Below are 26,854 nucleotides of genomic sequence, written 5' to 3'. Positions count from 1 at the left end.
ACTAATTATAGTATGGTAGGTTTGATAGCACGGACTAATACGACAAAATACTAGAGCAGACATTTGTACAACGGTTGAAAACCAAAACGACACGAGACAGACTGAATTGACTACACGGAGGGAAACGAAATACTGAAATCGGGACTAAACGTAAGTTCACAAAAAAACATGCTTTTAATTATGTAAAACACAGCAAATAACACAATGATAAACAAATTGAATTCGGCATTGATAAAACTGTGTTATATTCTCAGGGAAATAGGGTAGAAGTGCCGGTTGTGGCCATACGCCAGTTGTAGCCATAGTGGATTATACACCGTTTTACATAACCAATCAGCAAGGTACCTTTTGTGCTCAGTAGATCACATTCACATGATAAAGCTACATTCATTTATTCGTCCGAATCAGTTCAAAACATAAGAAAAACAATTCATTTTCCTTATAATTTTAACTCCCATATACCTAATTTGGCCAGGGTACTCCTAATTTGACCATTCCCATAAGAAATCAATGTGATTGGCATATTTAGGAACCGAAGTTAATCCTCTGGCCAAAACTGGTTCTGATGGCCTATATTGACCAACGAGATTTTCAAAGCGAAAAAATGGTTTTAGCTCAGTTTCGATATTTTACATATAAATATAAATTGAAAGCTTGCATTTAACATATTTGTAGTATAAATGCGGCTTTTCATATAATTTTTATTGACATGTTCTCTCAGGCTGGCCAAAACCAGTGCTTTTACCCTAATAATCAACCGGACAGTAACCAAAACCCATCTTCGTTTGTTTTATTTCCGGAATTATTATTGCGGGATATTCTGAGAGCGTTGGCAATTTCCAACCATTTTTTATTTCCGTATACTGCAAAACATCCGGTCATGTCAAGTCGTACTCTACGGTCAAAACGGTAAACTAAGCCAAGCGGTCGGTGTGAAAGTTAGTGCAAAGTGTGGTGTGCAAGTAGTCACGGAAGATGCAGAGGAATCCTATCCCGGGCGGACATGTAAGATTTGCCGAGGAATGGACACGGATGAGATAGTGCAATGCGATGACTGCCAGAAATGGCTCCACTTCCAGTGTGTTGGAGTTACGCAGCAGATCGAGAATTTTCCCTGAAGTTGTGCCAGATGCGAAGCCGCAAAGGATGTCCAGGAACCAAGTTCGACTACAGGTGCTCTCCAAAGAAGCGGTAGTTCATCAAAGGGGGTGTCTAAAGCGAATTCGAATCCGTTGTTAGTTTCACATCAGCAGGTCCATGCTCAGAAGCAAACGAGTACAGCTGCACTTCATTCTGCAGCAGAAGAGTCTATTAGGCCAGAAGTCTGTCAAGTTCCTTTCGTGTTTTCTTTGCGATGAGTAGTGAATACTAGCCTAGAAGCATCTAGAAATTCTTCGATTATCGTCAAGTCGTTCTCCACAAGCTTTTGCCAAGACCAAATTATAAAAGCTGGAGGAGTTGATGATTATCGAGCGGCGTGAAGCAGAACAGCAACGAATAATCGCAGAGGAAGAAGGTAGAAAGGAAAAAAAAACATTTCTGTAGCAAAAGTACTAATGGGGTAACGACTGTTTACATCGTTCTTAAACGCTAACAGTTGGCACCAGCGTCACAAAAGTACAGACGACAACCTTTCGAACATGTAGTTTCTCATAATGGCCGCCGAGCAGCGACATTGATGTTTGTATTCCACTCACTGATCGCGCTACGCTTGATTCTCAAATTTCTTCAGTTATGATTTTTCAACGAAAAGGCTCAAAATGGCACATTTGCACATTTTTTACAAAATTGGCCATAACACAAAAACGAAAAAAATACCATTTCAAAAATTTTAATCGTTGAAATTATAAAGCTTATAAAATTATCTTCTCAAAAACATTTTTTTGAAAATTTTCCACGAGTTGGAGCATAGTTTTTCCGGCTTTTCTTTACGAAATTTCTCAACGGTGGAAAATTTTGTGGAAAACTTTTAACAATTAATATTATTTTTTATTCCTGAGAAAATTTGCTTTCATTTTCATAAAAAAAAACTTTGTTTCTACGATGCTTCGTTCTTGAGTTATGATTTTCCAAGGTAAGTAGTGTCAGAGGAAAACAAAAAAAAATCCAACTGAGTTTTCTGGGAAAATAAGCGACCCTGAATTTTTCTCAATTTTTTTTTATTCATATATTGATGAGCCCTGCCTGTGGAAAAACTTTCATGAAAATCTGAGACCCTTCGGCCCACTTTGTACGGAAATAAAAAAAAATCCTCATATGTACGTGTGGTCATAAAACCGACATTTCCATCACTACGGGAATCATCAATCTAGAGATCTATGTCTAGGAGTGTCCCGAAAAGCGGCTGCTACCGTTCCAGAAGCAAAATAATAGACCTGTGCTGTTCTGGTCAGACTTGGCGAGCTGTCACAATGGGAAAAGGCAATCGAGTGGTACAATGCGAACAACGAGATTTGGGTACCACAACCCTCCCAACAACCAAGAACTTCGGTCTATCGAACGGTATTGTGCCTTGCTCTTATTTCAAAAATAAAACTAACAAGTCCATGGAAAACTGTGCAAATTTGGAAAACCAAAATAATAAACGTACATTTTTGCCTTTAAATATATGATTTAAGCTCCCAAAAGAAAATAAGAAGGTTTTTATATTATGAATTTTGACTGAAAGATACGATTTTTTTCATCGACCAATTTTTGCGCGTTCCAGTCTTAACCTGCAGAATATAAAATGAGAATGTTCCATCCTCTTCATACGACAGAAAACATTGGCATTGCTGGTCTGCCGGACGCATGAGAGCTTAACAAAAAATGTCTCGGACGTCTCCTGTTAAGGCGATGCGTTCTTCGTGGAATTGGATTAGTATGGAGAATAATTCACAGAGTTGGGCAGGTCCTTCAAATAAGTCTGAGTTCAGAGACACGCCCGAGGTGATCGCAGCTGCTTCCCATACCATCAGAGTTTTGCTAGGTTTGTTTATGTTGGTAACGGGAAAAATTGGCAGGTGCCATACCCGAGAATATATTTGCCTCAGGTTCCTTGTCATTGCGCTTCCTGGCGTATACCTTCGTGATAAACTAAGCTATTTTTGAATAGAGAACTTCAGCTAGCTTTGGATCTATGTCCATTCGCCTTTTGAAGCACTGCAAACTCCGGAGTGCCGTGGACAACGTTCTGGAAGACGTAGATCGTCGAGGCGCCAAAGCAGTCCTGTTTCGTAGCGATCTCCTTTGAATACCGTACGAGCTTCGCTTCAAGGAGAGACAAAGCTCGTTCCTCTTCTGCATTGCGAAGAATTTTCTGGATGTGCAATTCACAGGCTGATAGTAGACAGCAGTACTCCTTCATCCTTTTGCTAAGGTCGTCATCTGTCGGTGAGCCGCATGCGCATATATGAAATACTAAGCAAACGAGATTAGCGACATTTTGCTGATTCCCTACTCCGCAAACTGTCCATTCAGGACGGGTTTGACCGGCGATCGGTTGATGCAAAGCTCTCTAGTTGCTTTTTTGGGCTATGGTAAGATGCTGAATCTTCGTTCCTATTAGAATTCTCGGTTGAACATCCTGGTAGGAATCAATTGGTAAGCCTTTAAGGTGTGCATACCGGGTTGATAACTCTTGAAAGTTAAGCGTTGGTGAAGGAAGCAGCGTTGGTTGATGCTATGGTTGGTTGGATGGAGCTATGCTATGGCAGTGCTATGGTTCGCACATCGCACATTCATAATGGTTCGCAGAAACTTGCAGCTTAACGGTGTGCGAACCATAGCAGAACTGCTACTTCCTTCACAAACGCTTAACTTTCAAGAGTTATCAATGGCTGCAGTGGCTGCTGGTTTCTTCTCCTTCTTTTCGACTGGTTGGTCCGTGGACTTTTAAGATGGTTTCTTTGGAGCCATACTTGTGATGGAAAAAGTGTATGTTCTCATACAGTCGAAAAAAAATGATGGCGATTCTGCCAGCTAGGAAGCTTACAAAGGGTTACCATCCGTCCTGATTTAGCAGGACATGTCCTGATTTTGAATTTCTTTTGAGGCGTCCTGATTTATGTTTCATATTTTAAGTTTTGTCCTGCTTTTTCAGCAGCAACCATGGGATTTCCTATCTTTGTTTCAATATTTTTATGCATCGCAAAGAGGGATTTCCTCCATTTAATATCTCGTGCTGCACACCATGTCTAATCAATGTTTCTGGAGTGATCCTTTACAAATGTTTCAGATAATTGTGTACAAAAAACTGACTCCCATGAATTCCAGGCGAAATTCTTAGCGAATTCTTACGAGACCTTTATGGACACTTAACGAGAGCTTCTTTATGATATTCTTTAAAAGATTCTTAGCATATTCTTTGTATAACCACTAATCGTGGAATGCTACTGTTATTTCCTGGCATTATTATATTTTATAAATCTCCCAAAACGTTCTAAGTGGACTTCATTTAAGTTTTTATTAGACTCTGTGAAATATACTTGGCTATTTTTGACACTTTTAGTTATTACCTAGCAAAATCTTGATCAGACACAAAACATTTCTTTGTTTTTGAAAATCATCAGTAAATTTCGGCAGGATATCGTAGGATATCTAAATTATTATGATGAGACCCTCGGCAGATTCCTAAAGGATTCTTATTGTCTCAGCAAAAAACCACCTAGTTATATTTAAGGATTTGTACGTATACTCATACCTGCTAATCAAAAGTGTCTTGTGATTTTACATTACAAGTGCTCAGAATTAAAAATTGGGAAATGGGAATATGAGTCATATTTGGAATCTATGATAAAATATAATTTTTCACAGGTAGGGCCCGATCGTATTCTTGACACTTTTAATTCACTTTGGCAGTGGGTTTTTTTGCTAGAAGCTACTGACCTCATATTTGGCCACAACATGCATCGTATTAAAATGCTTCTTATTGCAAAGTTTCAGACAAATCTACTGAGAAAAAAAACCAATGCAAAAAGACCCTAAGTTGTGAAAATTTTAAAATGTCCTGATTTTGAGTCTTCAGGAGATGGTCACCCTAAGCTTACAGTGGTGTTGGTGTTGTTCTACGTCAAAGCTGGCTCCTATCTTAAGTCCAGGTTAACCAATTTTTAAAAGCGATGGGTTATAAATTGCCTTCCAGAAATAACCCGCTTCTTACCAAGCCTATCGAAATCAACAATGTAGTGGTGATTGTCGATGCCAAATCGCCACGAAATTGCTGACCAAAGGATAGAATTATCAAAATTCAGCCCGGCAGAGACGGTCAGCCGAGGTCAGCAACCATACGGACTGCGTTCGGGATCTATGAGCGGCCAGTGGCCATGCTGCCATTTTAGACATACGGCGCAAAGCTGATGGCCAACGTACTTCGGGGAAGTGTTGGCTAATCCTTGCCATTGCGTCTTCCCAACCATATTAGGGATACTAACCCTATTGTCGGGCGAACGGGTCAGGAATGGGAGTTTTCACTGTCAAATAGCTGTCGAATAACCGTAGCGGTAAACACACAGCTATTCTGCAAGACCATCAAGATGAGTATGAGTATGAGTATCCTTGACTTTCCAGGACATAGAGTATCATCGTACCTGCCACACGAAGTACGAAAGCGTTAAAGACAACGTTGGCGGAAAAATCTCTTACTGAATAACTGTGGAATTGCTCACATAGAACACTAAGCTCAGAAGCAGACTCTATCCCAGTGGGGGCGTAAGAATAATAATAATAATAATAATAATAATAATAATAATAATAAGATTCATTATATTTGGAATATTTAAAGGAATCAAATATTGAAAACAATTTTGGTAAACTATATGTCTTACTGAATTCTATCACGTTGAACGACATTGAAAGGGGAGAAGCATATAATTGTGATCTACTACCTATACAGCGGTTGCATAAACTTACAAGGAATTGAACGCGAAGTAAACGCAATGGATCAATTCCGGTTTCCCATGATATCTCTCGTTGTTGCACTTTTCTCAAAACTGACAGCATAGTCATGCTTCAGCATCCGAGCATACTTTCTTCGCTGGTTCGTTCGATCATGCCACCAGTCTCCACCACCCACTCGGCTGCAGCATAAATTCACGTGCGTTCGGGTTTCGAAATTCTCTCGCTCGGTTCTCCCTCATTTGCTCAGTTGCGCGATCGGAGCTTTTTGTTCTTCGCCGTGGGAACCATGCTGGCGAAGCCATCGGCCATCGGCACTGAAGAAGACACACGACACGAGGACCGGACTGGGCTCGTTCTATTCTCTCCGTGCGCTCGAATGTCATTCGCATGCGGGACTTGGTGCTGTCGGTATCTCGGAACCTGCGTCCGTCGGTTTGCTACACGTGTCGCGCCTCTGCTTCTGGCCTCTGGCTAACCTCTGGCTTCAGCTGCATGCATAATAATCTCAAAGCTGCAGCAAATCCATCGAATCTGATATACTATTTGGACAACGGTATTTCGCCCGGAAGTGAAGGTGAGGACGAGAGATCCTGGAGTGTGTGTGTGTGGTCCTTTCCGGACAATCTAATTCAATCCAATCATCATCATCGGGCTAACGGAAAAACCGAAGAAGCATTGTTGGAGAAAGCATAGTGAGCATAGTGTTGTGGTGACTTCCATTTAGTACTTGTTTTTCTTGGGGTGTTTGGCTTTTGGCGAGGCTTAGTGGAGAGCTCTCGAAGGCGAAGAGGTGATATATAACAGTGTGAGTGGAAGGATAGAAATTGATAATTAATAATTAAATATTAATCCATCCGTTCTGGCAGGAGCCAGACAGTGAGGAGCCAAACCATTTTGGCAAACGGAAAAGCGAAGATATAAGGAGGATATCGAAGCTCTGGGAGTGGAAGTGAGTTTTTTCGAGGAGGGATTTTCGTGATGACAAACGCAGTTTGTAAAGCTGTGTAAACTTTGGTTGGAAAACGGATTGAATTGAAGTGAAGTAATTTAACTTTTTGGATTGAAGCTGTTCGGCGGTTTGGAGCCTACCGTAGAAAATAAGAAAAATACAGTTTTGGTTTTAACGCTGTTTGTGGCAGTTAGAGATTTGAGAAAATTTTGGATCACATTAATTTCCCCATCTCCGCCGGTGTAGAATAATCAACAAAACAGTGACAGTTAGTATGCAATAATTTTGAATTCGTACTAATTGGGCGCAATTGAGTATAAAAGTGGCATTAATTTCTACAACAATAATAAATCTTCGTCAACTTATTTGGAAAAACAAACCTAGTGAACGCATTTTAAGAGCATCGCAGTGTGAAAATTTAGTGTACCAGTATTCATGAATTTATATTGAAAATTTCTGCTCCGTGAAGTGATTTAAACTAGTGGTGCAGCCGAAAAGAATCAAAGTCGTTAAACACCTTACCGAAGGATTACATTATTCTAAGAAAAAGAAAAGCTTCTCCAGCTAAGCAGAAAACTGAATCAGGCGCCGGCAAAGCTCATAGGAAGCAAGGAGTCCACATCAGCAGCTTGCGGCTGTCAACCGTTGATAATCCGTCGTCGGTTCTCATTGGATTAAGACAAACGCTGCAGGCAGGCAATGGCCGCTATCATGTTTCTGTAAGTAGTTCTGGGAAGATAATACTTTACTGAGCGGGTGAGACGCTGTCGAAGTGGTTTGTGAAAAGGATAATATTGATTATCCGGTAACAGACAACTGCTGGGAAAATGATGTTTATATAAAAATATATAGAATAATTACTACATGCGATGATTCGTTATTAGCAAAGTTTGGAATTTGTCGCCATTAATATTATTTACTTCTGATTATATCACGTTTTCAAGCATTTTTATGACATAAAAGTAAGTATAAATTGCCTAAAATTTGATGTTACAAATATTAAAATCATTTAGCTGCAACAATCCGTTATGTAAATATTCTCAATTATTCAATAGTGTGAGTGACTTGTTTGAATTTAAGGTATCCAAATCTGTCTTAAAATAGAATTGGAGTTTAAGAAGTCTGATAAATTGTACAAGATTCAAGGCAGTGATAATTAAATAAGTTAATTTTTCGATTTTATATGATGCTTTCTAATCACCCTAAAATTTACCATGGTGGCCAATTAAAACATTACTCTTATTTATGTTTAAAAATCATTGATTTTTACTTGTATCGATCAATTAATCTATGATAAATGAAATATTTCTCCCAAATTGAAGCAGATGCTGATCTCGCCAGGAAGTTCTGTGTCCTTAAGGTGAAGATAAATTGAAGCCAAACTTAAAATTTTAAAGAGCACGAATCGGAAGAACCGAACACCCGTTTGAGCTAAATACCTAATCGATTGATCACCACCAGCTAGTGACCAATCGATTAAGTTTTCAGCTTAAACGGATGTTCGGTTCTCCAGATTAGTGCTCTTGAAAATTTGAGGTTTGGTTTCGATTCATCTTCAACTTAAGTTCTCTTCAATCATATGTGCCAGGTCATGCGCATTTTACGGAGCCGACGGTGTTTTCTGGTTTCGTCGGCACGCTGGCTTACCATAGAAGAGCTCCTCGATTGACTCTATAAGGTTTAGTGGCCGCGTTCGGAGGATCACTATCTTGATAATGTGATCTACGGGTTTCCTGGTATGAAGAATGCAGATCCATAGTTTGTTTGGCAAGCAGCCATCTCTACCTTTCTTCCATAAATAAAACTTCAGTTAACAGAAATACCGCAACTTCGTATCAAATTTTATGCAGGAAAATCATTACGACGTTTAACTTCATAGTGATATTTGTACTTAAAATTATTTTTAAATGAAAAATCGAAGAACTTTTCACAGGGTGGCATTTATTAGTCGTTGATGTGAAGGTCGTTTATTTGGACACAATGCAGTTTGCTAAATTTGAGGTCGTTGAGCTTTAATATACTTGTCATATTTTGACCACTTCATTTTTTGGTTTATTAATTTAGGTAATTTCCTAAAACAAAATCTAGATATTTTTTTTGGGGGACGGACCTGGTGTAGTGGTTAGAACACACGCCTCTCACGCCGAGGACCTGGGATCGAATCCCATCCCCGAAATAGTCACAAAAAAATTTCAGTGACGACTTCCTTCGGAAGGGAAGTAAAGCCGTTGGTCCCGAGATAAACTAGCCCAGGGCTAAAAATCTCGTTAAGAAAGAAAAAAAAAATCTAGATATTTTACATTATTTGGTATTATTTGGAGGGGGCTCCTTTGAGGTACGGTAGCGCTTACAAGAAACTTTTCAGATTTGATCAGAGTTTTAATAATTATCCTAAAATTTATGACAGAGAACCTTGAATTATTCATTCAAAAACATATTGTAAATACAAAGGCTTACAAGTAAGCTACAATTTATTTTGCAAAACTTTGCGATTAACCATTTGTAACCAATTTTGATCAAATACATAATAAAAATCCTGTGATATGCCTTTGCGTGCATAGTAATTGTAGTTGTCATGGTGCGTGCGATTGATTTGAATAACAAAACGTTCATCAGGTAAATCACGTAAATTTCGTATGAATCGTCACACTTCCTAAGATGCTCTGATTCTAACAGTATTTCGTAATGTTTGAACAACAACATAGATTCTCTGGCGAGTTATATAATTATGTGATAATAGAACTTCTTCAATTCATGGCATTAACGAGTGGTAAGACTATATCAGGTTGCATAAATGCTTTTAAGATATATTGATAACAAATTAATTCTGCTTTTGAAATAAAAACAAACGCATAAGACGAAAGAACTTGATTAAAAAATAAAAACCTAATTTAATCATTCAAGCATGTAAATAAACCAGAAGCTGCACAAGAGTTCTGCCAATATTGTACCAAAGAAGCAGCATTTGTGGTATTTTGGTATTTTTTCTACAGGGTTCCTTTAAAAATCAGCATTCTTTGAAGTAGAATATGGAACATAGCTAAATAAATACGTTACAACAATATAAATCACCGCGGCTTATCAAGATGGTCGAAAAATCAGATATATAAAATCTTGAGGATTAAGGGGTTCGATAGGAATTTTTGAAATTTGGTCAAACTGCAACTGGGTGTTGCGTTTTATGATAAATATTCTGAACTTGCGAGAAAGTGCTGGAATTCGTACACACATCCTGGATTTTATTTATAGCGTCCTAAGATTTCAAAAGGTATCAATCCAATACTTTGATTTAAACTACTGGGCATTTGGTGGATTCCGAAAGTAGTTCTGATATTTTGATGAGAATTCTGACAGAGTCTTGGATTCATGGTGAGTGTTCTGAAATATTTTTGGAAACCGAAAGTAATGCTGAGATTTCGATGGAAATTTTCAACGATGAAAGTTTATGGTTCCGAAAAAAAAATTAAGGTTTTAAAGAGGGTATTTTGTGATTGAGAAGAGAATGCTGTGATTACTATGTGATTCAAAATAAAATCCTCTCATTTGGGTAGAAAACCTGAGCTCTCGATAGGATTTGTGGAGTTTTCAAGAGAGTCCTACGATTTTGATAGAAACTTCCAGTTGTAATATTTAGATTTTGATCAACATTCTTGGATGCTAGCAGGCATTCTAGGATTTTGATGGAATTTCAGGAAAAGTATTCTGCTATTTCGATTGAAGCTGTGGTAAGGTTTTATTCTGTATTTCCTAGACATTCCATGCATTCAGATAACCCTGAGTTTACAACAGAAATTCAAATAATTCCTGTTGGAATTTTTAGAATTCGAATGGACTTCTGGGATTTTGTATTTTCATTTTTCATTTTGCAGCGTTTGGTGGGGCAAATAGAGCGCAATTCAGTCCTTAGCCGAGGGCAGGGATAGGTAATGGCCGAAATAGTCTGTACACCTGTAGGACCGCAAGAGCATCATCGGAAAGGACAGGAAGTGTTGTGGTTGGGTATAGGGAATTGGAGAAGACTTGACACAGCAATGCGATTAATGCTGCAAAATGTGTTTATAGCAAAATAAAACACATTTGGTTGAAAAATTTAACCACTTCAAAAAGTTTGTCAATTGGAAAAGTAATAATGCATAAAGGAATCTCCTCTTTTTAATTTGACAAAAAAAAACATGAAATCAAATATGTTTGTACCGTGATGAATCAAAATCCGGGCACTCTGATAATATTGATTAAATAAAGGAAACATATGTTTATATGTTTAATTTTATGCATCACTTTTACCTGTAGCATTGTTTATCATTATAATGAAATTTGTGATTTAGTACCCATTTCCAAACAATTGATAAAAATAAAAACAGTTTCACATTATATCTTCGCAGTTCAAGTTCTTGTCGGTTAAGCGTCGATGGAAGCTCCATCCAGTTCGGCTGGATAATATTCTGATTGATTTCAATTATTTCAAAGGTGTTTTCAACATAAGTGCGAACGGGACTATTGATTAACAATACAGTGGCACAACAATTTATAAATTTGGGTGAAATGTTATTATTTAAGTATTTTAATAGACTGTCCGGGTTTAAAAACGAGTGGCTTGAAATCCGGACTAGATAAAATTTGGATTAATTGGATTAAGGAACACTCATTGCATATTTAACGTAGATATTTCATTAAGTTATTAAGCTCTCCGGGACCCTCCTTAGCCGAGTGGTTAGAGTCCGCGGCTACAAAACAAAGTCATGCTGAAGGTGTCTGGGTTCGAATCCCGGTCGGTCCAGGATCTTTTCGTAATGGAAATTTCCTTGACTTCCTTGGGCATAGAGTATAATCGTACCTGCCGCACGATATACGAATGCGAAAATGGGAACTTTGGCAAAGAAAGCTCTCAGTTAAAAACTGTGGAAGTGCTCATAAGAACACTAAGCTGAGAAGCAGGCTCTGTCCCAGTGAGGACGTTAATGCCATGAAGAAGAAGAAGGGAGCTGTCCGGATTTTGGGCCCTATTTTATAAGTCGAGTCGACCAAAAACGACTTGACTGGAGTCACTGTCGACCAAAATTTTACTTGACTAGGCTCTGTCACTCGAGTTTATCGACATTTGTCACTCTATGTGACTGGATTACTATGGGAGTCGACGGGTGACATCTGAAATATGCATGCTTACTTCGATCGACAATGACCACAGACAAGTCACACCAATTCGCCCGATTTACAAAATAGACCCCAAAGTGTCCGGATTTCAAGACAAGGCTTGTTCCAGGTGTTCGGATTTAAGAACAAGACAAGAGTTATTAATTTGACTATTTAAATGATAAAAACATAATTTTAAATCAAAATCTCCATATCGTTGCTTAGGGACCTATTTTATAAATCAAGCAGATCCATGTGATTCGTCTGTAGACACTGTCGATCAAAGTAAGCATGCATATTTCAGATGTCACCCTTCGACTCGCATAGTAATCCAGTCATATAGAGTGGCAACTGTCGGAAAACTCGAGTGACAGACCCGTATCAAGCAAAGTTTTTGGTCGACTCGACTTATAAAATTAGCCCCTTAGATAAGGTATGAATCTACAGTATTGGACAAAACATTTGCAACTTTTTCGATTTTCCATACAGCATGACCAACTTTGATAAACTTTATCTCAGTTATTTATGGACCGATTTGAATGAAATTTTCATAGAATATCAGACATTACTTGAGTTTTAACATATATTTTTGAATGATTTTTCCAATCACAAGTTGAAAAGCAGTAACGGTTTGACTAAAGTAAATTTCCTGACGATTTTTTATAATTGACATAACTAAACATATTGAAGGAATAGTTTCATGGTGTCTTCAGCAAAATTGTAGATTCTGACGAGATGAATAAGTTTGCTGAAGACAGTTTTTATGTAGGGCTATCAGATTTTGAGATAAAAAATTTTGAATTTTTCGTCGAAAATTACACTTTAGTCAAACCGTTATTACTTATAAACTCGTAATAGGAAAAAATATTCAAAAATATATGTTAAAATTCAAGTTAGATCTGATGTTCTGTGAAAGTTTCATTCAAATCGGTCCATAAATAACTGAGATATAGCTTACCAAAGTTGGTCATTTTGTATGGAAAATCGAAAATGTTGCAAATGTTTTGTCCAATACTGTATATGTTGCAGCACATAACATTATTTAATTCTAGAGATAATCTATCTGTATAAATAAAAATGGAATGGTGTTCGTATGTCACGAAATAGCTTGAGAACGGGTCAAAGGTTTGTAATGATTATATCTCCGTTTTGTTTGTCAAGGGTTCCAACGTGTTCGTGTGCACAACTAGTTTAAGAAATTCACCGGAAATGTATAAAAAACTAACAGGAAACAAACTGTCATTTTGTATAAAAGCCTTCATAGCATCATAGAACGGCATAGTGGGTAGCAATACGACGATTGCCGGGACAACTAGTTTTAAATAGAATTTGAACATTGATCCCTGCTTGAGCGTTCGGGTATTGATGCAGCACGGTAGGTGGCCAGTTAAGAAGTGTTTTAAAAGAAATTCTGACGAGAATGGAATAGATATTTTCTTAATATAATTTCAAATGATATGAGTGTCAGAAAATTTCTGAATAATATATGAATAAGATGAGTATCTCATGAATGACGTTTGAGTAATATAAATGCTTTTTACAGGAATTTCGCTAAATGTATGACTATGATGTGTATTTTTTGAATGACTCCGGAATACTCCAATAATTTATGAAATTTTCGAATTATCGATGGCATGATGACAATCGAGAATTTCTGACAAATATTTAAATGAGATGAGGATTCCAAGATATTTCTGAAAAATATTTAAATATGATGGGAATCTGTAAATGATATTAAAATTATATGAAGGTTTCTTGAAGAAATTCTGAGTAATATATAAATGCACTTAGAATATTTGCAGTAACTTCGAAATACTTAAGGGTTTTGTGGAATTCATTAAATTATTCTGAATACTTGATCGCAATTAAGCGTTTCTGATATTTGAATAATTGAAATGTTTCAAAAGAAATTCTGAAGAATGGATAAATGAGATAAGTATTTTTTTAATTAAATTTTAAATAAGACGTCAATTGTCATGTTTGGAGGCCGGTAGTTCAGTGTGCAATGATTCGAATGGCATGAAATTTTGGTGGTGAACTAAAAATAACGCGAATTTACTACTTTTGTTGGATTTTAACATTTTTTATACACATGTCTTAAAGCTTCAGACTGTTTAAAAATGGAAATAAAAAAGTAAACAACACCAATGTTAAAAAACTAAAAACAGATATATATATTTCAAAATCAACCCATAGTTTTTTGTTTTGTGTAAAGAGGGAAAAAATCATTTTTTTTTTTTCATTCCTAGGTTATAAGACCATGTTATTCTTTACTTTTTTATTTCCAATTTCAATCCGTTTGAATTTTTAGGGCATGTGTATAATAATCTCAAAACCCAATGAAAATGCTAAATTCACGTTATTTTTAGTTCGCCATCGAATTTCATGTCATTTTGATAAGTACGCATAGAGCTTTATACCTCCAAACATGATCGTTTTGAAAATCGGCATTTGTTTACTTTTTTATTCCCAATACTGTATAACCAATATATAATGGTATCTTAAAGTCTTAGGTATCTTAAATAAATTCTGAAAAAGGTATGCATGAGATGAATAATTTTTCAATGATTTCGGAATATCTGAGTGTTTTATGGAGTACTTTCAAAAATTCCGAAAACCATCAATATTGAAAAATCGAATATATATATCGAAAATTTATTTCTAGTGTTCTGGTTTATAACATTTCAAGCATTGCATAGTCTTAAAAAAATAATCGCATTCATACATTTGTCATATTCTCTTTCAGAAACCCTTCAAATAACATTCACAAGATACTTATCTCAATAATAATTTTCTAAAATTTTCTTTAATCCTTATCTCATTCAAATATTTTTCAGAAGTTCTCAATTGGCGTCTGGTGTATTTGGAAATATTCACAGTACACCATAATTTACTTAAATATTGCGGAATCATTACTAATCTCAGTTATACGTTCAGCGGAATTACTCTAAAAAAAAAGTATTTATGTTGTTTAAATGTCATTCACTCATCTTATCAATATATTATTAACATGTTTTGTAGTATCCCCGTATTATTTGAAATTGAATTAAGGTAAAATTTGTCCCATTCAGTGAAAACGGAACTACCGCAACTATAGGAACACCCACAACTAAGGGAACACTTACCCTATTGGACTTGGTGCTTACGATACCAATTTTCGACTTTGCACTAATTTTCAAGGATGGAAAAAAAATCGCTTCTAGCGACTAACAACACAGTATTTGAATGGTCTTAAGAGGGCCGTCGCTCTTGTAGAAGCATAATTTGAACAGCTCACTACGCGCGCATCGTGAGGATATATGGAGCATCCGATGTACTGTTTGTCGCAGGACAAACCGTTTGTCGCAGGACAAACCGTTTGTCGGATGTTGTAACATGTTGCGATTACCATGAATCAGAACGCGTTCACGGCATAATTTTTCACCCACACCATTCCCGACTGACTTTTGGATCAAAAATGGCATACTAGGAGGCAGATCGCGGAATAAGAGCGTAAAATCAAAGACACATTAAAAATCCTCCAAAACTGTGACTTTGGTTTGCGCACAATTGATCGCTAGCACACATGCTGAGCGATTATTTTTGTCACTGAGCGGAGTTTGTTGTTAGGACTTGACGACTAATGGTTTATCGTTGTTATTTACTATGCTCGCATGATAAAGAACAGCCTCGATGAATCGTTTATTTTGTCATGATCACTACTGCCCATAACTGCATATTTGTAACATTCGACAAAAGTAGGCATTGAGTAAATGGGATACCAAGTTTGCATTTCACTGCAGTATGGGAGGAAACTAAAATTTCAAAAAATCATTAGGAATTCAAAAGAGCTTATTTGAGGCTGAAATTTTGTACAACTCATATTGCATATTGGGCGAATAGTCAGAAAATAATTCTGATAGAAATTTCGTTGCTACTACATTATGAGGCTCATGTATAATCTCAATGTGACTGTTATGCGGTTACAATTGCCAATGTGACAAAACAACTTGGTATTTTTTTCGAATTTTCTAGAACAATCTCACAAATTTTAGTAAGTTGATCGAAAGTATTTATCATTTGATAACTCTCCATGGTATTAACTCCAATTTGTCAAAAATGTCGAATGTGACTGTTATGCAGTTATGGGCAGACTAGATCTCACTAGATTTTGGCCCACTTTGTATGAAAATCCTAAAATTGGCGCAGAATTCTTGTAGGTCGAAAATTAGTGCTTTTTCCCTAAAGCACTTTAAGAAAATATTTCGAAAAAAGATTGACTTTTCAAATTAGGTACAGAGCAAACAATAAATTCATAACCCTCATTCTTGTTTACGGCGGATTCAACTTCCGATCGAATCCAAATCTTACTTGATTTTGTAGGCGTTAACGGGAATATAAAACGGGTTTCGATGGAAAAAACATTCCAACGGGTGATTGTTTCTGAAATTTCGCCCGCATCTCAAAGAGGTTGGGCAGGCCTGGTGTATGGCATAGAAAATAAGTGAAACATCTTTAATTTATAACGTTTTTATGTATAGTAATATAAAAATAAAACAAATTATTTCTTGACGACGTGGCGTTCCGTTTTTACACATTTTCTTCAATCGCCTAAAAATCATGAATATGTTTTAGTCCCACGCGTTCCCAATCCCAAATGCATTTCCATACTCACTCTAAACCGTTGCATTTCTCGTTGGTGGTCGTATTCTGGTCAACGCTACATTATCCGGAAGCGCATCGCGATATGTCCGGGCGAACAACTCACTTTTCTCAGTCATAGAACTATCCTTGCCTGCAGCGAGCTCGCCTTGAATGTGCTTGATGAAACCCAACATTTTACGGACATTCGGTGGATGCTTGCCGTACCGGTCTCGGATTCCGTGAAGAAACGCTTCGCTCCACAGCAAATGTTCCTCCGATATGTTGCGATCACCGGAAGCAATCAGGATCACTGTGCACAGGGTTGCATCAAACATCCGGTTAATGTCACCGTAAATGGATTGGTCCGGTTTGTATCCGTGGTGTCCCCGAATGATTTCGTTCAGAGCATGATCGACACGGCTGTTCCATCCGGTTCGGTCTACCGTTGCCAGAGCGTTGGGCGTAATTTGGCTGTTTGACGGTAAGGGACGTCTGGATTCATTCACTGCGGTAAGATTTGGATTTTTTGGTGTCGACAACAGAGACATCAACTGCTGCTGATCGGTTATCAGCTTAGGGCGGTAGCGCAAGCCGAGAGACATTCGCGGTTGCACGATGGATTCCATGTTTTTTTTATATAAGTTTTACTCAAAAATTCCGAGCTGACTTCTCACAACAAATTTGGACTGGCGTTGAAGTTTGAAATTTGATCCGCGATTGCTATGTTTCAATTCATTGCTGTTATGTTCTTGGTCAATTTGCCGTAGGGGAAATTTCGATCTACAATAATTCTGTGCCAATTTTCGGATTTTCATACAAAGTAGGCCAAAATCGTATGAATGGGTTGAAAATAAGTGTTGGGTCGAAAATTGGTGCTCTTCCTCTTCCTCATCAAATGTTCAAAATTCAAAAGGAACATTCATAAAAGACGCGTCATTTTAACACCTACCCCCTTTTCCCTTTGGGCCACAATTGTTAACAACTATACCTTTAAAACTACGAAGCATAACGAAGAACTAAATTTTTTACCAGAAGCATATGTAGTCAAAATTTATAGACAAGTGAAAAAGGAAGATTTATAAGCCTGCCTTGTTTGTTTTGTATGCCGTGCACTTAACGATGATTAGGGAGTTGACAACAACCACTGCTTCTTCAAATGCTTTAAATGTTGAACTTATCGTTCGAACGTATTCATTCGAGTGCGACTTTCAATTTTGAAGATTAACTCAGCGCAGGAATTCTACAAGGAAAGGACGCTATAGGCAGATAGATCGTAAGCTCCTCTAGAGGAATCAAGGTTTCTTTCCAAATCGAAAAAAGAGGCTATTTTTTTCGGAAACCCTTAAAGAAATACTTTTCAAACATCTTTACTTATGACTACAAAACTGATCGATTTTTTACCAGTTTACCAAAATTCAGTGTTTGCATTGTTTAGAACTAGTGGTTCCGGCAAACTTCGCCTTGCCATCAAGTAGGCTGTTGTTAAACGTCATGTTATCCCCCATACGAAATGACATATTAGTGTTGTCCAGATTTCCCCTCTATTCCATAGACATTTCTGAACTTTTTCCTCGCACAAACACGTCATTCCTTGTCGAGTGGAGCAGAGAAAAACTTAGCTCAATCCGTTGATCCGTTCTCAAACCATTTCGTAACACACAAACACCATTCATTACATTTCTAATTATATACACTGATTGATTTTTTCGGAACCAACATTAGTAAGAAATAGGGCCTGAAAGTGCCCTTTTGGCTATTAAATCTCAGGATCGGCCAACGACCTCGAGAAGACTCACAACAACGTACACTTACCGATAGTGCATGGCGGACTGATCAACGACTTGGAACAGGCTTCATCCAATAACTCTTTCCTAGAACAAGCATTGAAGAGAGCTGAGAGAATAAAATTGCAAGGTCTTCTTTTATTTGAATTTCTGGAGGGTGCGGTATTCGGTGCACCGCTGTTCGATGACGTTGGGGCCCGGTGGGGAGAGGAGGATGGAACGTACCTATAGCAACGCTGAAGCGGGTTCTTCGATGCTTGAGGTGATGTTCAAGCGACGAAGGGGCGTTGACGACAAATGACGTAACAGGCGAAACGAAGATGTACTCCGTCTCGAGAGGGATTCTACCCACCGGTGGTCTGCTGCAGTGTCACCGGTGGTAGTGTTAATCGGAAGAGGGTCTCTATACGATCCTTAGGGTAGCCGATTGAATCCTCGACCTTATCTAATTGGCTTTGGCTTGCGAGTCTGAGGCACTTCACTTTTTGGTGGCACTACCCGTTCGCGTCCACGCGCTTTGCACATAACGCTTATATACTGACTTCATAACAGATAGACGGTTCAATGAGGACTTGTGACTTGCTCACTGTTTCAAACGATAATGATCTCGGCTTTCTTTCGACATCCACTTTAACCTTCTGAAAAATCGCCCTCTTTTCTCCGCTATATTTCCATCCTCCTCTTTTCCAGATCCAATGTTTTGGTGGTATCCAAAAAATCTTCTTCTAGTGGTGAATTTTAACAATCTACACACCTTGTTAGGACTAAGCTTGATTTTGCGAGCATTGTGTGGCGTGCACAATATGATATACATGTGCAAAGACTTCAGGCAATCCAGAGAAAGTTCGTGAAATTTACGCTAATAAACCTATGATGGACTAGAGAGCAAATGCCTGATTACGATGAACTGTTCCGTCTTGTAATTGACAACATTAGCAACAGAATCAGATCGCAGACATTGTATTTTTCTGTTATATTTTGAGTGGACACATAACGAGTACACTTTTGTACGATCGGCTTAGTTTCAACACCAGTCCGGTTTCATTTTGCCGCAGAAGGGTATAAGATCCCTCATTGAGGTCGAGCCTACAGCTAGATTTATTTATGACTTCAACAGACTGCAGGATGCAATTTCTATTACACATGCAGTAGATTCTTCGGTCTCTAGTAACAATGGTTGTCTATCTGACATCCCTTAACTTCCACCATGATTGTAAGGACGTGGCCGGCACCGTTATTGACTTTTTAAATTTTGAGCTCTAGAATTGAGCACATTGAGAATGGGAAGCTAATCACATTTATTGAATCTCTGTGCAACTTAGATTGTACTGGTCAATCACGGAGTAGCAACTACAATTTGTAGGTCATCTATACTTATGTCACCACCGACTCAGTTGAATATTTAACCAATCGCTTTCCCCGTGAAGATAATTCTGACTGACTGATAGAATTCATATCGTGAAATTCTTCTATCATAAATCTCACCTTCCTTAGCGCCCACTTTTGCGAGAGGGTCCGCCTTGCGATGAATTAAGCAATGTGAAAAAAACCAATACTAAGGTAATATTGTATGATCTGTCGACCAGTGCACACAACTGCTCTCCATTTTTTTTAAGAAAGTTGGATGCATGCTTAACAGTTTTCATCGAGCGAAGTACCTCAATAGAATTGAAGCTATCCGAGAAGATGGAGAAGTGGTCTGCAGGCATATTGGAGATCATCGCCAAAGCGAGGTTGATTGCTGCCAGCTCAGCAACATAAACCGTGCAAGCTTCTAGAAGTTTTCGGAAGGTGGAAGAGTTTTTATTGGAAGACACCAAAACTAGTGGATCTAGTAATACAGGTCAGTGAAAAACACCCAATCTTTTTCAACGACCGTTATCGGGGGGTCCTTAAAAAAATCGGTCGCAATAAAAAAATCCGGGTAATAATTATGGTTTTGAAACATGCAACGTCTAGATGTGGAAATACTGATCCGATATATTCGGAAAAGTTGAAGCATAGATTGAGAACTTTTCAAAATTGCCATTCAAGTTTTCATATTCTGGTAATAGATGGCAACATTGCTAGATTGTTATCAAAGAGCCAATTACCGTAAGGACGCCATGCATCGCTCATGCTCTTTTCACTACTCATTGAATAATTTGAAAAAAATCTGATAAAATTTTCGCTACATAAGCCATCAGCATACATTAGTATACCAAAATGGATTATATCAGAATGAAATTCATATGATTTTATATTATATACTATTTATTAAACAAAATGTTAGGCTGTTTAAGGCGGTAAACATAAGTTTAACAATGATTTTATTATGACAGATAAAAAAATGGTTCTTAGCTGTCACGGTTCAATATGTTGTAGCATAGTATAAAGATAACAACCAGCTAATAGAAGTAAATCAATTCCAACTAGTGGTGTATATAGGGCCTCATACTTAGGATGAGCGGTGAATAGCGCCCTACACATGTATCATTGGCACACACGTTATTCGGTATCATTATACGTTATTCACATTTCAACTTTTTTCCTACAAGAACAAATGTTTTGTCTTGCGTCTAGCGCAAAAAGTTGCGAAAAATATCGTAAAACCGATTTTTTTTTTTACAGAATTTAACGAGTTGGAATGCTATTAAATGAGCGGTGAATGACGTCCTTACGGTATATGGGGGCGTTATATGCAGATACCAATAAATTTTAAAGCTAACAATACCGAATGTTCAACACAGTTGAAAAAAGTGCTGCATGCCATACAGTCGGCTGAAGCACAAATGTTCAACACTGTTTAAGAAGAATTAATAGAAAATCAAAACCATAAAACTTGAGCGGAATAGAAAAATAGAATGCTTAGCATCATAAGAAGGGCTCAAAATTTTGTCGTAGCTGGCAACACTGCTCAAGTGAAATTCCGCAACCAGGCAGTGCTAGTGTGCATGTAATTTTTGTTTTGTAGATATTTCAGGATCCTTACTTAGATGACGTCTTCGGCAAAATTGTTCAGTATCTCAAAGGCTATCCTTATTTTTGTCAAGAGATTCGAGATTTTTCCACCATGCGGCACTAGTGAGCATGAAACTTTTGTTTTGCGGATATCGCAGGATCATTTAGATAATCACTTAGAAAGATGGCGTCTTCGGAAAGAAAAAATGTTTATTCTATACAAGAGGTTCGAGATTTTGTCAACAGGTGGCGCAAGTGAGCATTAAACTTTTGTTTTGCAAATATCCTAGGTTTATGCCTACATACGACGCCTTTGCCTTAATGACGCCTTTGGCAAGCTTGTCCAGTAAATCAAAGGTTATCATTGTTCGAGCCATGCAATTCAATAATTTACCCCCAGACGGCACTTGTGAGTATGATTTATTGCCAAACATCTCGACCCTCTTGGCTAGAATAAATAATTTTTATGAAGACACCATCCTTTTAAGTGGTCAGGATCACGAGATATCTCCAAAATAACTCAGTCAACTCTCTTCTACTTAATATTCTTTACCTCGATGGAATGCACGGTCCCTTCAATAAATGTTTTGATGCTTCTGTAATTAGATACCTCTCTAACTCGAATTTCCTTAGATCGACGGGATCTGTTTTAGTTTCCTATGCAAGTTTACCTCTCTTACTTGATATTTCCATGAAAATTTTCAAATATCCCATGAATATTATTTAATTTCATTAATTTAATATGATTATACTGTCACTATAATGAAGGTTACCAAGCCATTTCAGAGTGATAACATTATTTTTTTATAATACTATTAAAAAAGCGTCACGTTGATAAATGTGCTAAAATTTTATTATTTTCTCATTTAAATTAATTTAAATTAAAAAAAATTACTATTTTTAATGTAATTTGTCAAAAAAATACAAATTTCAAAAAAAATGAAAAATATATGTTCTTGATCTCGATTGTTGTCCCTTCAATATCGAGTTAGGGAGAGTTGACTGCAGTTCTTGAGCTAATGAAAAACTTTGCCGATAACGTCATTTTTCTAAGTCGTCAGGATCCAGAGATGCAAAACAAAATTTTTATGCTCACTAGCGCCACCTGATGTTCTTATGTTGAATTTCATGGCTCAAACAATAGCGTTTGAGTGACCGAACAACTTTTCCGAGGACGTCATTTGTCTAAGTGGTCATAATTCTGAGATACCGTTTTAATTCATAATACGGACACTTAAGGCCTCAGTGAAGTTTAACTCACAAAAAGCATGTAAATTAAATCACTCTGTATGATTCCTCCGCGGTATCAAACCTTCAAACCCCTTAACTTTCGAATGGTGAGTAAAGATTTCAATTCCGAAACATGAATAATTGTAAATAAATGGAAATGTGTGGACTTTACATGATTTTTGTTCCGGACGCTTCCTTACTTTTGCCCCATATTCCGGACACTTCGATTCGAATTCCGGACAGGTCAAACAAATAATAAATAGTAAAGTCAAACCATCAAATGAAATTGCAAAACCACTAGAGAGACGTCTAAGGAAGGTGAGCATTATAAATTTCCATAGTTATCTATGGAAAATGCTTATAAAATCGAGCCTTAAATGTGAGAACTTTTGAACGGCAAAAAATTCTGAAATGTTTCCCATACAAAGTAGAGTGTCCGGAATTTAAAGCTGTCCGTAATATGAATCAAAACGGTATCCACAAAACAAAAGTTTTATGCTCACTAGCGCCGCCTGGCGGCAAAATCTCGAATTTCTTGGCTCAAACATTGATAATCTTTGAGTTACTGAACAACTTTGTCAAAGACGCCATATTTCTTAGTTGTCAGGATCTTGAGATATCAGAAAAACAAAATTTCTATATCCACTAGCGCCTCCTAGCGGCAGAATTTTGAATTTCACCGTATGTTAGCTCCTTATCGTGGCCCTCTATTTTGATTTCTTTTTAAGATATTGTGCATTTATAAAAACGGTCGTAAAAAGAGGTTGGAGTGTATTTCCTGTAGGAATCGACATTCTGAAACATTGCTCATAAATATAAATCGATGTTTAAGTTGTATATGGAGCCCTTCGATAATTTCTTTCAAACCGGTATATAAACAAATGAGATCTAGCCATCCAATGTTGACCATTTTGCATAAAAAGTATGAAAACTTGCAAATGTATTGTCTAATACTGTAATTGTCGAAGTGCTCATGAGCTTAGTGACATTTGAACACACGAGCACTAGCATACGCTCGTCATACACAGTTTGTTTTGTTTTCCTCAACGAAACTTGCACACACTTTCCAGATCCGACAAAATGCATATGGAAATATTATTCAATTTGAAAAATTTACACCCGGATTCTGAGGCAGAGTGCATATTATTTTCTTCTAAGGTTCTCAACCACATATAGACTAGAGCACCCACACCATTGAGCGTGATAACCACTATAGAACAGGCTCTCTTTTAATTGAGATAAGGTACCGTGGGGTAAGTGGATACAGCAAAATCAATAGTCAACTTCATTGTTATGTACAGCCAGTGAATAGTGTAATTCAAGCTTTTTTCTGTGGATTAAGCTAGGAATGGATAAGTTAGAAGACTACAACATTTGAGGATATTGGAACTTATTCAAATTCACGCAAGCGGTATGACAATATATATGATAATAATACTTGATTCACTTACACCATCTCGTCAACAAGTACGGGGAAGTATACCATACCCAATATATCTGTATTTATTTATAAAAATCACATTTTTTCATTGTCATACATTCAATAAGAACTGAAATGTTTAGCATGTGTGGGCCTCGTGGCCGAGCGGTTAGTGTCGTCAGGCAGTGAGCGCATCGTGTCATGGGGTGTGGGTTCGATTCCCGCTTTAGCCATAGAAACTTTTCGTCAGCAATGTTTCTCGGCTGTGCCACTGGAGCATGCTTGTCCGTTGTCTAGTGTTAAGTTACAGTCTGTGCAGCTAAATGGCTGAAGACGGTGTCCGTGTCTTTATTTATTATTATTATTAAAACTAATACTATTCGATTTTAGGCAGAGTTATAATAGATTTTTGATTGACAGAAAACAATTTTTAAATTAATCGATTTTTTGCGGTTAACAAGTTTGCTAGTATCAGTGCACGTGTAGTGCCAGTTTTACAGTAGTATCAGTGTGGACGTTATAATATAACCTCAAACAAAGCATTGGTGCGAGAACATTCAAAATATTCAATAATGTATGCTGAATATGGACAAATGATCCACTTATCCCATTGGTACACTTCCCGCACCTTATGAAAGAAGAAATTATTTGTTTAAAGGTTTGTTCAAAATTTATAAGGCTAAAAGCAATTTATTTCAGTTTGTATGTTCTTTTCTAAACATAATTTTTTTACACGTTAATAATATAACTTTATTAATACATTTTTATTGTGAACCATTATCAAAACACATACACATTCATGACTGCCACTGATGGTATTACGTGGGCCCACGAAGGAAACTTCTCAATCAAATTATTGAACTCCTGCGTGTGTTTGTCCTGATACTCCCAAAATGTGGTAACAACAGCAATATCCACCAACGGTCCGGCGTAATTTCCATCCTCACATTCAAAGTCCATCGTAATGTTCCAAGGATCACCTGCTAAGCCATGTGTCACGAGCACAAAATGTCCCCGTTGACCGTTGAATTCAGTTTCTGCAGTCAATTCGTCCAGTAAACTCCAATTCACCAATCGAACACCTGGCTTCGGACCAATGATAATCGCTGACTGTATGCTACCATCTATTATAAAATGCAGTCGTTTAACTTTTTCTTCGATTTGCTCTGTTTGTTTGAGTTCTAGGGTCACCATTTTAACCACCGAGGGCGCAGGCCCCGGGAGCCAAAAGTTATCAAACCGTATCTGGTGCCACATCGAATAGAACGGGACGGCACAGAATATTTCTGTGTCGCAGGTGCTCATAGCACGCATTCGAACAACAGATTCTGAACCTAGGATATCACGTATGACTCGCTCCGAGTTACGGTCCATCTCGCGCAGTAAGAATCCGGAATCGTTGTGGCGCAGGTTACCTTGTTGGTCGTGATAGAGGCGCAAGACGTGCGTGAAGTAGTGCCTCTGAACGGATGGAGCATTGGCACTTTCATCTCTGTAGGGGAAACTGACGGGAGTGAAGCATGTCAAGAACAAGGTTATTACAATTGGGGCTACTATTCGTGCAGTAAACTCTGAGGGCTTTTTCAGAAGTGATATCAGTGGTGTCATATAGCTACTGGTAAGAAGGGTACAGAATGCCGCAAGCATGCCTATCAGAATTTCCGGGTTCTTGGCGCCACCAATTCGTCCGGAGATCGGAATGAAAAGCTGCATGAAGGTGTTGTAGAAGTTAGTTGACCATAGCATTGTAAGTATTTGGAATATCGTGTGAACCAAAAGCCATTTCCTTGTCGTATTATGATACCCTAATACTGAAGTAGCTAGTGACGATAGCGCAGATATCAACGCTACTACCATAAATATGTAACTACTTCGAATTCCCGCAAGCGCCGATGTCATAATCAACAAAGCCCAAAATACACTAACGCCAATTAATCTCGATTGCACGATTTGTGATAAATTCAGCGTTGTTTTCTTATCTGCGAACAGATTGTTGACAATCATTTGCGCGAAGCAATGACAGAGCAAAGCCGGTCCACAGTATAGTCCCAGAATGAGATAACGTGAAGAATACCATGATAACGCGTAATCTAGTGCATCCAATTCATGGCCCACGATAAGATTTGTCACAACGCTTCCCAAAATGCCTCCAATGGTTGCCAGAAATCCGTAAGCTGCCTCCTTCAGAATGGTTGATTTTCCATTCGGTATGGCACGAACTAATCCATATAATGGAAATAAAATCGCTACGATTGACACTAGTATATTAATTACTAGCGCTGTTTTGGTGCTGTAGCACACAAAAAACAGCCCCAGATAATCGAAAAAGACACTTTTTCCTTTGGCTGATTCCGCTCTCTTGCTATTCATTAGTTCATCGCTGTTCACCATTTTCCTCGTTAGGGAAAGGATATTATCCCCCGTCCTTTGCAGCACCGGCAGCGACAGGTAGTCTATGCTATCGAACTTGGTATGATAACGATATCCATCGGCAACATGAGCAAAATCCATGCCAGGAACGCTTCCATAGTCTCGAAATATCCGGAAATCCGTATCGGATGGGATCAACCCCGACTGGAATATCTCTTCTGCAGCAGCTTGAGCAAACGGATGCCTTATGGCCTGTGCGTACAGGTCAATCATCCACGGATGTCCCGGTCCACTTTGGAATAATACTTCCTTACCACCAGAACCCCCAGATTCCAAATTCAAAAACGCCGCGACTTGTTTCGCCCACGGATGTTGCGTAATGAAACCATGGGCCGCCTGCAAGGGAGTTTCCTCTGCTCCATTGAATAGAAACACAATCGAATGGCGATTTCGCTTGGGTTCTCTGGACAACACTCTCATGATTTCCAGCATAACACAACAGCTGGCGCCATCGTCGCTCGCCCCTGGACT

The 26,854-nt window shown here is 37.9% G+C and overlaps 1 protein-coding gene across 3 annotated transcripts in view; it reads left to right on the top strand.

The window, feature by feature from the left end:
- Window positions 1-6,248: 6,248 nt before the first annotated feature.
- LOC5572932 (ADAMTS-like protein 1) overlaps window positions 6,249-26,854 on the top strand; it is an 844,534-nt gene continuing 823,928 nt past the window's right edge. For all 3 annotated transcript variants that reach the window (XM_021845003.1, XM_021845002.1, XM_021845001.1), the window contains exon 1: window positions 6,249-7,545. The gene's annotated coding sequence lies outside the window, so the exon portion shown is untranslated. The remainder of the gene's footprint in view (window positions 7,546-26,854) is intronic.

This window comes from Aedes aegypti, chromosome 2 (assembly GCF_002204515.2).
Source record: "Aedes aegypti strain LVP_AGWG chromosome 2, AaegL5.0 Primary Assembly, whole genome shotgun sequence".
In the NCBI taxonomy this organism is placed as follows: Eukaryota; Metazoa; Arthropoda; class Insecta; order Diptera; family Culicidae; genus Aedes; species Aedes aegypti.
This window is presented reverse-complemented; position numbering and strand designations above follow the sequence as displayed.